The sequence below is a fragment of the Plutella xylostella genome, chromosome 18, assembly GCF_932276165.1.
Source record: "Plutella xylostella chromosome 18, ilPluXylo3.1, whole genome shotgun sequence".
Taxonomy (NCBI): Eukaryota; Metazoa; Arthropoda; class Insecta; order Lepidoptera; family Plutellidae; genus Plutella; species Plutella xylostella.
In genome coordinates this window covers 2,146,031-2,161,783 of record NC_063998.1, presented here as the reverse complement: position 1 = coordinate 2,161,783, position 15,753 = coordinate 2,146,031, and positions in this window count along the sequence as shown.

Below are 15,753 nucleotides of genomic sequence, written 5' to 3'. Positions count from 1 at the left end.
ATTTAGATAAGATTAATTTCATAATAAAATAATATCTATACCTACTTACATATTTGCATAATTTTGGGTCGTGGGAATCTAATATTGCGAAAGAGATGACATTATAGTATACTTAGTCTCCTACATAGTACCTACCTACCGTTAAGTCTGGATTAAAAAATAATAACAACAATAAGCGCTACTGTTGTATATTGGGAGAATCTGACAGGCTATCTTTCTGCAAGACGCCGACGGTGGCAAACCCTAGTCCTCAGGTCGATTCTGTAAAAGATTATACTGCTGGCCTTATCGATGAATGTGAGAGCACAAGTACGGGCTTATTACGGTTAAGTTCTTACAGAATATCTAGCCGCTCTACCTACTGTTTGTGCGCGACACACTAAGAAGAAGAAGCACGGCATTTATGCACAATTAACCCGGAAACGTTACCTAACCCCATCACGCACTTTATATCACGGTTCCATACATTATCGTGTCTCTACCGCCGCCGCCGCGTTAAATAAACTATTATTGTCTTTAAATCTTGTTGCAGAAAATTGAGGTTTTCTTTCACCACGGCAGCGGGAACAATGGATCCTCATAATAATCTAGATTGTGAAATGCGTATATAAATATTGTATGAATACTGGTGACTTCTTAGTTCATTGTGAATAGTGTTGTGCAGCACTATGGTAAGTTGTTAGGTATAGATATACTTTTAACTTTTACGTAATTAGGTAGGATAACTTCAAAATTAACAACTAAATTAATCGATGCAAATACTTAGTTCTCTCAATAAGAGCTCAACCCACGAGTACATAATAATTATAATAATAATAATATGTGCGGACATCTCACAAATGGCCATCCGACCCCTAGCTAGGCAGATATTTTATTCTATCCAACAGGCATTCCACCTACTTAGATCGGCACAGTTCCCACACTTTTATAGGTATTATAGTTTAATGTTAGACAGCTCTCAGACGTTTAATTTAACGCTTCATTGTAACTTATCATTCGAGCGTCGGACGCCAAACAGTCTGATCATGATCGGAGACTGTTCATTAATTTAGTCACTTACATAATACGAAACACTTCCAATATGTTTTCTCTCAGATATGAGATCTATCATGATATTCATGATCATGATAAAGTGAAGCGTTTATATGGATAGGGCAATTTTTGCCTCATCAAGCGAGGCTTTAGTCAACCGTGTAAACGCCCGATTAGTTAGGGGAATATTGTGAAAGCCATCAGCCATCACCAACCATTTGTACTATCTGGGTTTTTTATTCTTACGATTTTTGATGGCTAACATATAAGCTACAATAACGATACATAGGTACAATGTATTGTAGAGACCGATAACGATCAAATAGCCGCTTCCCCACCAGCTTTACGCCTTACCGAGGCATGACTTATTTGTAAACTAAATACATAGGTACATAACGTAGACGATAGTATCATTATTAACCCATAATCTGGGTATTCACTACCCTTTACCTGTTCATAAGCAAACTTCCAGTGGCTACCTACCATATCAATCTCTAAGCCAAATCAGCCCGAGCCCTAACCGCATTCCAAACACCTCCCCGCCCAAAACGACCCAAATACCCCGCCGACCAGCGGTCTGATGCTGCAGTGGTTTCATCAGCTTGTTACATCACGACTCTCGAGGTATGGTAGTTCCCACGAGGCGTGTGCCGGTCACTTTCACTGCCATGACGTGGGTGTGTCCAGTGCCTGCCCGTGTGTCCACTTGGAGTGTGCTATTCTGTGTGTAGAGAGGTTTTGGAATGGTGGTGGCTTTTGCGTTCAATGATTTGTATTATGTAGCTTTAATACATAATATTACAGAACATTGTAATCATGTAGCACCATGTATTTGCAGAATATACTGTACTTTGTCTTCTTACTTATATGAAGAAGGGGATAATGATGAAGATTGCTGTCTCTACGACGCGACGTTTCCGAATGTTGTCAAGGGTTATAAATGTTGTAATATGTAACCAGCCAGAGGCATCGGCAGCGCTCTAAAACATAGTTTATTGTAAAGATGAAATCCTACTTTTACATCATCTTTAGCCTAAAATGTTAGATACATGTGGCGTTGATGTCATCTAACATCTTCACACCCAACACTATACCTACCTACCTAATACCTACTACGAGCCATCCACCTTATGCAAAAACCTATTTAATGTCGCTTTGGAAATGCCCATAAGCGCAGAATACCATGCATAGAGCAGTATTCAAGTGTTACTACTCACTATTAGCAAGTTCGAGAATGGCGAAAAGTAAATAAAAAAATTCTAGATGCATATTTATTAAATTAAATGATGTAAGCGATACCAAAGTTTAGTAAGTTTAACTTATGCTGGTGGTGTGGAGTAATAAAACAACACCTAAAGCGGCAGTTCTAAATAGTTCTCGATCAAGAATGTGACCACGTGACTGGGCGAAGATGTCCCAAATCACGCGAATAAAGAATTACATGACAAAGTGATGATGGTTCAGCGAGCGGCCACCAGGTGGCGGCGGCGGCGGCACCTGCGCCGGCGCATTCCGACGAGCGCGTGACGAAACACACGACAGACCGTAAACTCGCGCGCTTGCAAAAATAAACAGAGTTATTTTGGATTTCGTTTTAGAACCTTTCCAAAAACAATGAGAAATAAAATATAAAATCCTTCGTAGGAGAACGTTAGTTTACTTAGGTAAGTAAATGCCTATCGGAAGGAAGTAAAAGTCATTGCACAAAATTTACCAGCCAATTTCATTTTGCGGTAACTTCCGCTAGTTTAAAACCTACCACACAACCAGGCCCATATCGTAGCAACAAACCAAACCTTTATTTACTCAACCCCCAGGAAGGAAGCAGACAAAACACACAGTTACATTCTACCGTCATCTTACATAACCTCTTGGCCAGTCGCTTTCTCCGCAGTAGGTAAGTCACTGCTGGTGATGACCGTCCGTTGTGCAATGTCAATGACGTATCATCATCATACGACATCAAATTGATGATTTGAGGTGACAAGTTTTATCTCAGTGAACCTCAGTTGTGTAAGACCCTCGACCTGGTATGTCGGTGTTTGTGCATCCGCTTTGAAAATGATGATGTATGATATTGTATGTAATTGGCACGACTGACCTAGTTCTCTTTGATTTGTTGAGTGAGTTACCTTATATGAGTTGTGGAATGGACGCTTGACACGGTTTGTCACAGATTGAGTTAGGCAAATCGCGGATGAAATCAGGCGCGGATCCAGACCTCAAAATAGGTGATGGGCAAGTCAAAAAAAGGTGGTTTTGCCTTGCCTTGAGGGACCTACTTACTCATCTAGCAAGTTTTTTTTATATTTTGGTAGTTATGATATTATGCTCAATGCAATTTTTCCTTCTTTGAAGCCCTCTGGATCAAATTATCTGAATAGTTAAATAATTCAATACTTTAAAAAAATTGGTTATGAATTTACGGCAAAAGTTACTATTCAACTTATTCATCAACTACACTGGGCCTTGGGGCCTTGGACAAATCTGTATTATGAAGGTAAAAATTTAAAAGGTTGGATGGATGTTTGTTAATCTTTCACAACAAAACGAATGTAGATAACTGACACCTGAACTTAAATACAGGCTACTTTTTATTCGGGAATTCCCAGAAGAATAATTTTTAAGGCGAAGCGTAGCAAGCGGGAATAGTTTAGACAAGTGCTAAGGAGCTAGGAAAGGAGAGGAGTTCCATTATGGGAACCTATTAACCGATTCTAATAAAATTTAGAACGTAGATACATAAATATAGTTCTTATAACAAAAAAATATGATGGTGACCTTGAGCTGATCTGATGATGGAAATGGAAGATAGTCAAGGGAACTCCTCAACGGTATATAGCAACTACCTCGTGTTTAGGATTGACTAATAGGACTTATTTGTATCATTTGCATCTTACTTTTAATTGACAATTATTATTAAAAATAAACTAAAAACAATACAATAAAATAATATTAAAAAAAACGACTTCAAAAAACCACTAAAATGTAAGTAATAATAATGTTTACACCAATTCTATGAGACAGTACAAATATACCTAAGCAAGAACTGTTAGTTTTTGATGTTGGTGCGGTGACAAAGTAATCTGAAGAAATATGGCTTGAATTATGTAAGTTCGGGATCCTTCAAATAATAGGTAAGTAACTATAATTCAAATTTTGCGTCACTTTTAAATGACCGCGCGATAAGTTATGGCGTATGTGTATTTTTTATAGGTGCTTATTATAATTGTGTATACATATTTTTAATAGCCAAATAAGGAAGGATAGCTTACTTATCTGAGCCGTCATGCTCTGGCTATTTTAGATAAAACAAAATAAATATTAAAAATATTGCTGGTTTTGCAGCCATAACTTAACGCGCGATCATTTTAAAAAAGTGCTGCAAAATTGGAATTCTAATATTATGTAAAGGATCCTATACTTATCAATAGTGAGTTACCCCAACAACTATCAAGGGAGGTTTTGGGAAACTTCGTCACCTATTCTCCTCGGCCATTCCTCAGAGCCTGAAGACTGAAAAGCCTTTAACCAGTGCGTCCTGCCAGTAATGACATATGGTGCAGAGACGTGGACACTGAGGGTAGGACTGGTCCACCGATTTAAAGTAGCTCAGCGTGCTATGGAGAGAGCTATGCTTGGGGTATCTCTAATGGATCGTATCGGAAATGAGGTTATCCGTCAGAGGACTATAGGTTACTGACTTAGCTGTCAAAATATGCAAGCTGAAGTGGCAGTGGGCTGGTCCTATCTGCCGAAGAACCGATAACCGTTGGGGTAGACGAGATCTCGACTGGAGACCAGGAACAGGCAAACGCAGCGTGGGACGCCCTCCTGCTCGCTGGACTGACGACCTTAGGCGGTTAGCCGGTAGTGGTTGGATGAGGAAGGACGAGGATCGAGTGTTGTGGCGTTTCTTGGGAGACGCCTCTATGTCCAGCAGTGGATGATTATTGGCTGATGATGATGATGATGACAACTATCAACCCCTTTTTGTAACATGCTGTAACACAGGGCTCGTATAATTTTATTAGATATTAACACTCACAAGCGATGGAAAAGTTACACCTACAAAATGTTGATACCAAATTAAAATTACCTAGATACACAAATAAAAAATATAAAAAATTGATCAAAATCTTCACGTTTTCATAATAACTGTAATATTAAAACTATTTGGCTTATTGAGATCAAACTCATTGAATACGTAAATAGTGACTTTTGATGTATAAAACCGAAACGCGGACTCTTGGGATGACCGAAAATTTTATGGTTTTTGAATTCTTATGGAATTCTTTAACAACTATCCGGAGGGTTTTCGAGATGAACAAAAATATTTAGCATAACCTGAAATCATCAGCACCAATATAATTTAAAGAAAACAGCCATACGAAAGTCTTAAAATAACTAAATTATTATATTTAAAACCCGTGGTGTGATTTAGCCAGTCAAATTAGGTGATGGGCATGCCCATCTTGCCCATATGGGTGGATCCGCGCCTGGATGAAATATGATAGGTGATCAGATAGAATTATATTTTGATGATCTTCAAGACTTCTTGAATGGAAATTAAGATAAAAACTGACTGGAGTTTGTAAGTCTAAGGATTTCCCTCCCAGGTTTGATCACATCTGACATGAATTATACATTTTTAAACGCGCCATAAAACTTTCAGACTAAAAAAACACTTTTTATGTTTTACGACTGAGCTGCATGTGAGTGTTCGCACAATCATTATGATTCTCCACCCCGGGGTCAAAGATCAAAACATCGCGTTCCACCGCTTTCGCGATATTTATGTGTTATATTTTATATATATTTTAATGTAAACGTTGTTTCTCTACGTAATGTCGAAGGACAGTTTTCACTTGACCTTTCAACCTTTCTCTCTATAGAACTTTCTATCGGATCTGCACAATACCGATGTATTTTGCTTATACTCGTATGTATATTCAGTATTTAGCCACTTTGACTTTATAGCTTAATTCAATACAAATATGGTGGTGAATGCGGCAGCATTGGTTGTATTTGGATACAGTTGAGACTTAACTGATTGTGTCGGTCACGAACTGTTAACACTACCGACCTCAGCTCTGTTTATTAACCTTGTTGCAGTAAAGTTCAGTACTTGTGCAAACTATCCCTAGATGGAGAAGTTATGAGAATATTAATTTCCTCGTATTTTCTTTCAGCTGCTACTGTGCGCCGTGTGGCTTCTTCTACCTAACGTCAACAGCTATGTCGTCAAGGACAGCACAGAAGATATACCCAACAACAACATCACCACACTATACCCTGTCACATATACGGGCAACAACACAGGGCCCAAAACACACCCTGAGGACAACCAAAAGACCCAAACTGAGAACAAGGATACCAAGATAAAATCTGAAGCGACTGGCTGGAAAATAGAAACGGCATTCTCTGAATCAAAATTGCCAGAAAAAGAAGAAGAAAGTGAAAAGAAAACCGCAGAAACAAAAGAGGATAGCAATGGAATGGATTCAAAAGAAGAAGCGGTTTTAGAAAGACCAGAGAATCACACCAAAGACTTCAAACCTAGCCAGCCGTTGGGTGACTATTTTGATTTAGATGATGTGCTTCCTCCCCAAAAAGAGGATGTAGGGTTCTCGCCGTTTACTAAGACACCCTATTCTAGTTTTCATGGGTGAGTTAAAAGTAGTACATTACCAAAATAATTACTCATTAAGCTCTTTCAATAGATTGCCTTTGAATAACAGACTCGAGTCGTGTCTGATTCTCACAGAACTAACTTCTTCTTCTTCTTCCTTGCCTTATCCTTATTTAGGGTCGTCTCACAGAACTAACTAGTTACATAAAAATAAACATTCATACTGCAACAACAACAAAAATGCTAGTTACTAAAACCTCCTATCAAATCCACAGATCTCCTCAAAAACACCCTCACAACCTCCCCAGTCCTTTCCCCTACAAGTTCGACCTCACCCCTTCGAAGCCCAGAGACGAGTGGAAACCCTCCCAGGAGTCCAGCAAGTTCGGAAAACTGCCGGCAGGGGGCCTGTACCAGCACCCTGACCCTTTCAAGGACAAGCCTGAAGAGGAGGCGGGGCTGGACTTCAGCGGCGGGGATTATAAGGAGACTAGCGTGAGGAAACGGTGAGTTGAGTTATTAAATGTAAATTTAATTTAGAATATGTTATGTTTAGTTCATCGATTGTTCGCCGATAGCGCTTATAATTTCGATCATTGTAGGATAATTAGTCCCGTAAACAAGTACTTAATTGCCCAAGGCGGGAACCTATTTGCGGACTATAAAGAAGGTTGGACATAGGTATACAATGAGATTTTAGATGTTAGATAATGTTACGTTTAAAAACTTAAAAAATCCATAGATTCGTCTTCCAAGAAGTACCTACTTTACTATCAGGGAACCACTTGCAAAGTAAAACCATGAAGTAACGTTCAAATTAACCACAATATTGATATTTATTTGCCCCTTGAGGCTACCAATTCCCTGAAATCGGTGGATAATTCAACGTGATTGTTTTTATTTAGCCTTAATTTGATTATCCATAAGACTTTAAAGGTTAATAAATAATAAGTTTGTAAGAAATAAGTTTTTTAAATAATGATAGTGAGTGACCGGCGGGCGGGGCGGAATACACATTAAACTTATGAAGCAGGATTTCTCGGCGATCGAAAAACGAACTTTTGTGCGTCCATTCTCTCGACGGAATTAATCATTTCTCAATAAAGAGTGTATAAGTAGTCAAGAGCGAATTTGGCTAGTTCTCCTAAAGCACCGTATGTAAAATTGAATTATTTTAAGTTTGTAGATATGGTAAGTAAGTTTGTAGATATGGTACTTTATGTTTGAAGTTTATATCCACTAAACAAAACTACTTCCATAAATTTCTTTCCTGTGGTTTGATACTATTCAGGATGATCAGTATTGAAAACTGAAACAGTTAAATACCTACTTACATAAATAAAGGAAATGTTACCAATTTTTGTTAGCTACACTTTTTCAGTTCTATTTTACGCCGCCGCATTTTTCTTATATGCTTTTATAATATTTTCACTTAATTATTTTAATATTGCCTAACTATAATAAATAGAAAAATTCAACCCTAGATAATTAGAACTTAGATACACCTATTTAAAGGAAAGAAACCTCACAACATTTACTTACCGTGGAACCATGAAATCACTAAAAAAGCACTGTCTTTAAAATGCACCTTAATATCCGCAACTGATACTACGAAACGCTGATAATTTAAACATACTTACAAGGTTCAATTTTCAATGAAAAAAACACTTTTACTTTGATACAATTCTTAAAACGGATTCGTTATACTTAGAAGTCTACTTTCCTTTACAAGTTGAACAGGTGGCGCAGCATGGCTCGCATACGACAGAGTAAATCGGCCTTCATTTAAACAATAACACCATGTAAATGTTTGAATCGGATCATGCTCTATTTTCATACGAGCGAAATAGGACTATATACTTACTTACTATTAATTAGAACAATTATATTTTAATACGAACATCTCTAGTCTTGACAAATATCACGCGACTTCTACCACTGAGCACTTATTTTTAAAAAGTTCGGTTAGAAGATGTGTATGTTGTGTTCTTGTCGTGTTCGTCTTGAACCCCGTGCTAGGTATGCTGGAGGGTGCACGCTGTGAGCGATGAGATAAAGAAACTATGATAAGACTTTTTGTCACACCCATGCTAACCATGCTAAGCCCACAGAAGCGATTAAATTAATGATCGTAACCTTTAAGGCTGTTGGTGATATAAGAAAAGGTCCTTTCCCTTTCCATTTTTCGATATTCCACATTCCGATCAATAAGGAGTAAAACTGATCAACCAGATAAGGCAAGGAAAATTAATTATAATTTATTAAAACTGTCGTTATCAGTTTTATATCCGACACTATCAATTCAAATCGTTTTTGTACAGAGATGCGACAGGGAATTTAAATAATAACTAGGTATCTGATTTGTAGATAAAATCATCAGATTTAACTGTTTATTTGTACTCATGTACCCAGGTAGGAGCGCGGCGAGCCTAGAAGATAAAATAAACGTAGATTTTCCTGTAAAGTGGGAATTTTTCCGACCATCATCTCGAAACAGGTAAGAGCTGCCCCTCCCTAGCTGAAATCCTGGGTACGCCCTTGTTTGTACTTATTCCTATTATAGATAGGCTCATTATAAAGCTACATATAAATTTTCCCCGGGTTTTATAGTCTCTTTTTTGATACTTTTGATGGGGTAGGGTGGACTTTTGATATTATGTTTAAGTACTTAAGTACTTATGTTAAAATTAGTCCAAAAAAAATTACGTAGTCTAAAATTGTGTTCTAACCCTCAAATTCATAGAGACTGTATTGTAAATTCATCAACAGTTGATTGTCTCGCGATTAAGTGACGTGTCGTTCTGTTGGCGGGACAATCGACTGTTGATGGACCGTTCAGAATCTGTCAATTTAGTAAGTACCTATCTGAGATTAAAAAACAGACCTTACTTTGTATAGTTTTTATAATTTGTTTAAAATTTATTTAACTATGTGTTGTTTCTGTGTAAGTTCGAAATAGATGTATTTTCTTTCTTCCTTTCTGACCAACCCCTCCCCTCCCCTGACAGGCCAGACCCCTGGCGCCGGGTGGTGCAACTACTGACGGCGCTCATCCCCGTGGGGCTGATCGTGTCGGCGCTCACCCCCGCCGTCATCACCGTGGAGGACTCCTCGGCCGGCCGGCCTGGGTACATGTGAGTATATTGACGTATGTTGTGGTTGTGGTCAGCTGTTGTGACCCGAGGTATGTCGGTATAGAGCTGATAAACTCACAAAAGTTGTATAAATTTCCCGTCTTATTCATAGAAAAGTTATAGGACGTTTTAGCTATTGAACTGTTATGTCGCTTTATGTCAAAGAATAAATGGTATTTGATATTTGGTAAGTACCTATGTGTGGAGCTGACGACCTATATCTGTAATACATAAGCTACTTTTCAACTCGAAAGCCCACGGGTAATTTTTTTAAGGTATCTAATATGAATCTCCCGTTTAATAGTTGTGAATATTGTGATTGGGGAAGTGCAAAACCTATTCCTCAGCTCGTGTCAATACAAATCAAATATGATAGCCATAGATATTACAATATCTTACAGCAAGCCTGCCACTTTCACTCAAGGTGGACGGACGCTGGCGGTCGAGACTTGAATTACCAATATGGGATTGACCTACGGTTGAGGTTGCAATGGCTATAACATAACATATATGTATATATACGCCATATAGAGTAGAGACTGCACATCTAGAATCTAGATTTGTTCCCTAAGTGCATAGTACTCAATGCAAAATGGCGATATAGCTCGCGTGTATGTCACGTGAGTCTAAATCATAGAATAGAAGTGATAAAACTAACGTGTCCAAATTTTCACCCCTGACTATATGAATACCCCTTCGGAGATTACCTACGTTAATCTAAGCACTGCATAATGATTACGCTATGAAGATTAAACAATCGTCAATATAAATTTGATTCGATACAAAAATGCAAATTTATACAGAAAACTAAACGTAAAAATACGCTGTAATATACCTACACAAGTAGGTACAACCCATTTTCAGGAAAGTTGTTGAAGAAAACCAAAAATGCATAAGCTATTAAAATCAATATTTCTCTCACTTCCGTAAATGAATTCATAGATAATAGCGCGGGCAATTAGCCTCAGCCAATCACAACACTCAACCTAAGCACTAGGGATGTGCTGTTAACTTGTTGTTCACGTTTTACGTTTTAGATAGTACCTAGTACCTATGAATTAACGATAACTCAAATGTTTACGTTAGGACGCGGTAATCCTTACCTCAATATTTTACACCATGGAGTAATAAATAAATAAATCACTTCAAAAAGTCGCGATTATCGTAGATACTTATCATAAATATTACGTAGAGAAGATGCCAATAATTATACAGAGTGTCCCACGTTGCGTCTATGCCTCATGAAGGGGAAGTATTGAAGATAGGACCAAATGTTAGGAGAACCTGACATGATATACAGGGTGTTGCAAAAAGGGTATACTAAACCGAAAAGAGGTGATTACCCTATTTTCAGAAACTATTTTGGTACTTTTTCTACATAAGGGCAACGCCGTAGAACACCATGTATATGTATATCTACTTAATTGTATCATCTCTTCAACTGGAAATGAATCGTGACATCATAGCCAACCGTGGTTTCAATCAAGAACCTCATTATTATTACAACTAGTTTAAAGTTTTCTTACGTTGAAATATAACGTTAACGTTACTACATCAGCCCATCCCTAACGTGCAAGTTACAAATGTCCAATTATCCACGCAGTGTGAACTCACACGCCACCGCCCGCACGCGAGCAATCTTGTTATTCATTTCAATTTCATATTTTATTTTTAGACATATTTATTTATTTGCTTTTAATTGATTATTTATTTGATTTTAAACTGGTTGCTGCAGACGGTAAAAGTTTTCCGTGTTTGGAAGGAATGTGCCGAGGTCATGGCGTGATGCATCATTTAGCAATATTTTGTCCTGATGAGATAAGTATATTTTTCTTAAGTGCTAGGTAATATTATTATAATTAGCTCGCCCAGTGGTGTCAATTTAGGTAAATACTTTAAGTTTTAATATGCAACATGTGCAAGATCTTAAAAAGACAATAGTTCTACCAACTGTTTTATCTGTTTTTTTTTTTATTGACAATACGGAGGAAAACGCAAAGCCAATTCCAAATATCACCTCTGTCCACCACCAGTAGGCCCGATTCCCCAGTTTTCTCCCCAGTAATGTAATTGGGGAGAACCTGAAAAGCTCACTCGATAGTGCTGCCAATGCCTTCCATTGACAACAACCCCTCCCCTCCCGTCCCTCCCCGGGACCCCCTCCTCCTCCCCTCCCCTTGACTGCGCGTGCGCAGGGAAGGATGTCCGCGTGTTACGACGCACGTGAAAGCCGACACGCGCGACTCACACGACAGACACCATCATTAACGGATTTTAAAGGACAAAAAAACGGAATTAATTGATCTGATTGGCCATTATAAACCCGTTTTTCTATGCATTCCCGAGGCCAGGGGCCTTATTGCGAAGTCAAAACGAAGTAATTAGGTAGTGTTCAAATTAAAGTGAATCCGAAAATCGTTGTCGGAACCAGTATTTTATATGTGGCGGAATGTCCCAATAAACTACACAACGCATGGTCACCGCAGCACCAAACCCAATTATTGTACGAATGCAATAATTAATACGAATCGAAGTTTGGTAATACGAGACCGTATTCGGCGAATCGCTGTATGATTATCAAACACTTCGAATAAATTAACAAGCGAACATTGGCGGAAGAATTCGTTCCATGATGTTAAAGTTGGTTGTTAAAGTAAAATTTTTAACGTCGTTATTTTACTCGTGGGGACGAAAGGCATAATTAAGTTACAAATACTAAACTTTCTTATTTATTCGCAAAGTATATACCTATAAATGTATAACGAAAGCCAGGCATACGTTTTCACTTAATCCATAGTCATTAGAAAAAGTATACGTTCAGTTGGTACGTAAATTCTTGTGACCTACTTCATTTCGAAATCTAGCCAAGATATTATCATAATGAAACAATAATCTGATGTTTGCTAATTTATTTATTCATTAAGATACAGTATGCTTACGATTTATATCTACAACCAAAGCAATCAGCAAGTTATCTCGCAAAAATACTTTTATAATATTTTATTCTTCTTCTTATCGTGTCAACGACAAACCAACAAAGTCGCTAAATAATACATGCCCAGAACTGGGCCACTGATACTGCACCGCTGGTAGCGGTCATGAGCTATAATATTTTATTTATTACTAAGTACACATTTAAACTTGAGATGGGAGTACGTACCTACAGGATACAAGTCTAAATATTTTTTTAACCCATAAGTAATATACCTAATACCCAATGCTACATTAACCTAAATATAATTATGTAGGGTAACGTAACGTACCTAGGGACATTTTCGACTACCCCAACTTTGAATGAAGCTATCGCAGCGTACAACTAAGATATTAATGTGAAATTTTCTTTATTCGGTAGGATATATAATCTATTATCACTAGTATTTGTGCTTAAGCTTTAGTGTGGCCAGATTTTATTAAATTAAGATAAAAGTAAAAATGCTTGTTTTGACCCAAGGTACGTTACACGTTTGTACCTTGGGACACTGTTTCCTATAGCTTTGTACTATGGAAAATGCAAACTTCTAAATAATGCCTTATATCTCTGTTCTTATTTATTTACTGCATTTCTCTTCTGTCTAGTTTCACTCTGGCACTAATAAGAACAGAGATATAAGGCGTTATTTAGATTTTTGCATTTTCCATAGTACAAAGCCATAGGAAACAGTGTCCCAAGGTACAAATTTAATCGTGTCCCAAGGTACAAAAAAGCAATATTTAACCAAAATTTAAATATCTTTATTTTTAATTAATAGGAATCTTTCAGATAATTGCCATGTCAAAAAATTAAATAACTGAAAAGTTATACGTGACATCCATGTCTTTATTTTGAGCATGCCTCAATGAGATAAAGCAACACAAAAAACTATACAAAAGCTACTTTTGACTCCAAAAAACTTCATACTGTCTTCACCACATACTAGATGCTGGTATGTTCACGAGACTCACTAGTTTTGCCAAGCGAGTAAAATACTATGCCTAGGGTAGAATTTTAATGTGTTTATTTAGCCGGTTTTTAAAATACAATCAATGTCCCGAGGTACAAGCGTCCCAAGGTACGTTACGTTACCCTACCTAAGTAATTCGCGCTTTTAACTAACAAAATTTTATGCGAAGGTACATCGACTTTCTCTACATAATGCCAAATTATTGGCATTACGACACATTACATAAGGAAATCAATTTCCTATCCTAAATACCTCAAGTATAATCAAATTAAACGAGTTATATTATTATCATTATAATACACAAAACGACTCATTAATTTTAAACTAAAATGTAAATTACGTTTTGCTGCTATTGGCGTGGGCCGTATTCAGAACTACACTCTGTACATTTCAAATAGTTCTTTATTCAAGTGTACCTCTAGATACCTATATCTCATATGTATTTTAATGTTATAAATGAAATGTCGATTCTCAGGCATCTGTACATTCTAATTTGGGTGGTGTCAAAATATTAAATTATTGGTTTAATCTTTAATACTTATATTATGAGTCTACCGTCTCATTTTCCACTTGCAAAATTTCCCATATAAATTTAGATACTGACATAAAAATATGGCTTAAATAGGCAGTCAGAATTAGTAAATTGTTTTGTAAATTCGTGCTGAAACATGCTGGAATCACATATGGGTCATCTCATACTTTTTTGTGAGAGAGCTACGAAATTGCTCTAAAACATCCTCAGTTTGAATTTGGGTGATGATCTGACGGCGATTATAATTTAGTTGTATTAGGGTCAAAATCAGAGAGGTGAGCATTATGCTTCCGACAAAGTTTTTCCTCATTTTATTACATGATATTACTAAAATACTTATTTCAAAATAAAGGTTCTGTGCATATAATTACAGCGCACTCAGCATATTTATTTCGCTATGGTAAGTTTTATTTGATTTTAAACAAAAAAGGTCTAAATCGTCATTCCGGGAATGCGTCCTTATACCATGTTTCATAGTTCAGACAAGTAATTTTTTTTTAAATTACCACTTAAAACTGTCATATTTTAATATTAGCTTTTAGTATAATTAAATTAAGAATATACGTATAAATTACATTATTACAAGTAAAACTTCTTCATATTTTGGCTATTCAAATGCTGTCCGTCGTTTATCAAATCATTCCGTGAACGTGGTGGATATCTGTCGATGTAAATAAAACAACACACGCCAGGTGGCGTTAGCGAGCAGCAGTGTACAGTTCACAATTCAAAGCAAAAGGCGTGTGTTGTGTTTTCAAAAAAAATATATTAGATTTTGTTGGTAAGTACCTTTTAATTTCATATGTGTGAAGCGTACTTTAATCCCCTGTCACTACGGGAACGCTCTTTAGTAAGTAGTTTTTCGAAAATTTGCGTACTTTTAGTAAAATTCTTTGAAATATTGTTGCTCACTTGTTCATAATCTCTAAAACCAATGTTTAACATGGCGGCGTCAAGCGAGACATGAAAATATTTAACGAATAATCATTTCGGGAACGGTCATTTCGGGAACGTTCTGGTATATGACAGATGTTCCCGAAATGACGCCTACGTTCCTGAAATGCCATTTTTTTGGGCAAAATGATGCTTTAATGCTTATAAAACCATAAACATGCAAAATTTAGGTTTTAAGTATCCATTTAGTACGAGTAAGATGAAGAACAATGAAAATGAAGAGAAAAGGAAGTCAAAAAAGGCGTCCGAAAAAACCTTAGCGTTGGTAGCTCAGTCGGGTTTGTAAGCGCCCGCTTCTCACGCAAGAGATGCGGGTTCAAATCTCGGCGCTGACATGTATCAATGAGTTATTTTAACTTAAGTACAATGTATACCATCGCTCTTACGGTGAAGAAAAACATCGTGAGGAAACCTGCATATCTAGATTTAGCACATCTAGATATGTGAACCCGCAGTGGACCAGCGTGGTGGGAAATGGTCCAAGCTTAGGAAGGCAGTTTAGACCTTGGGGATATGCGCAAAGGTTCC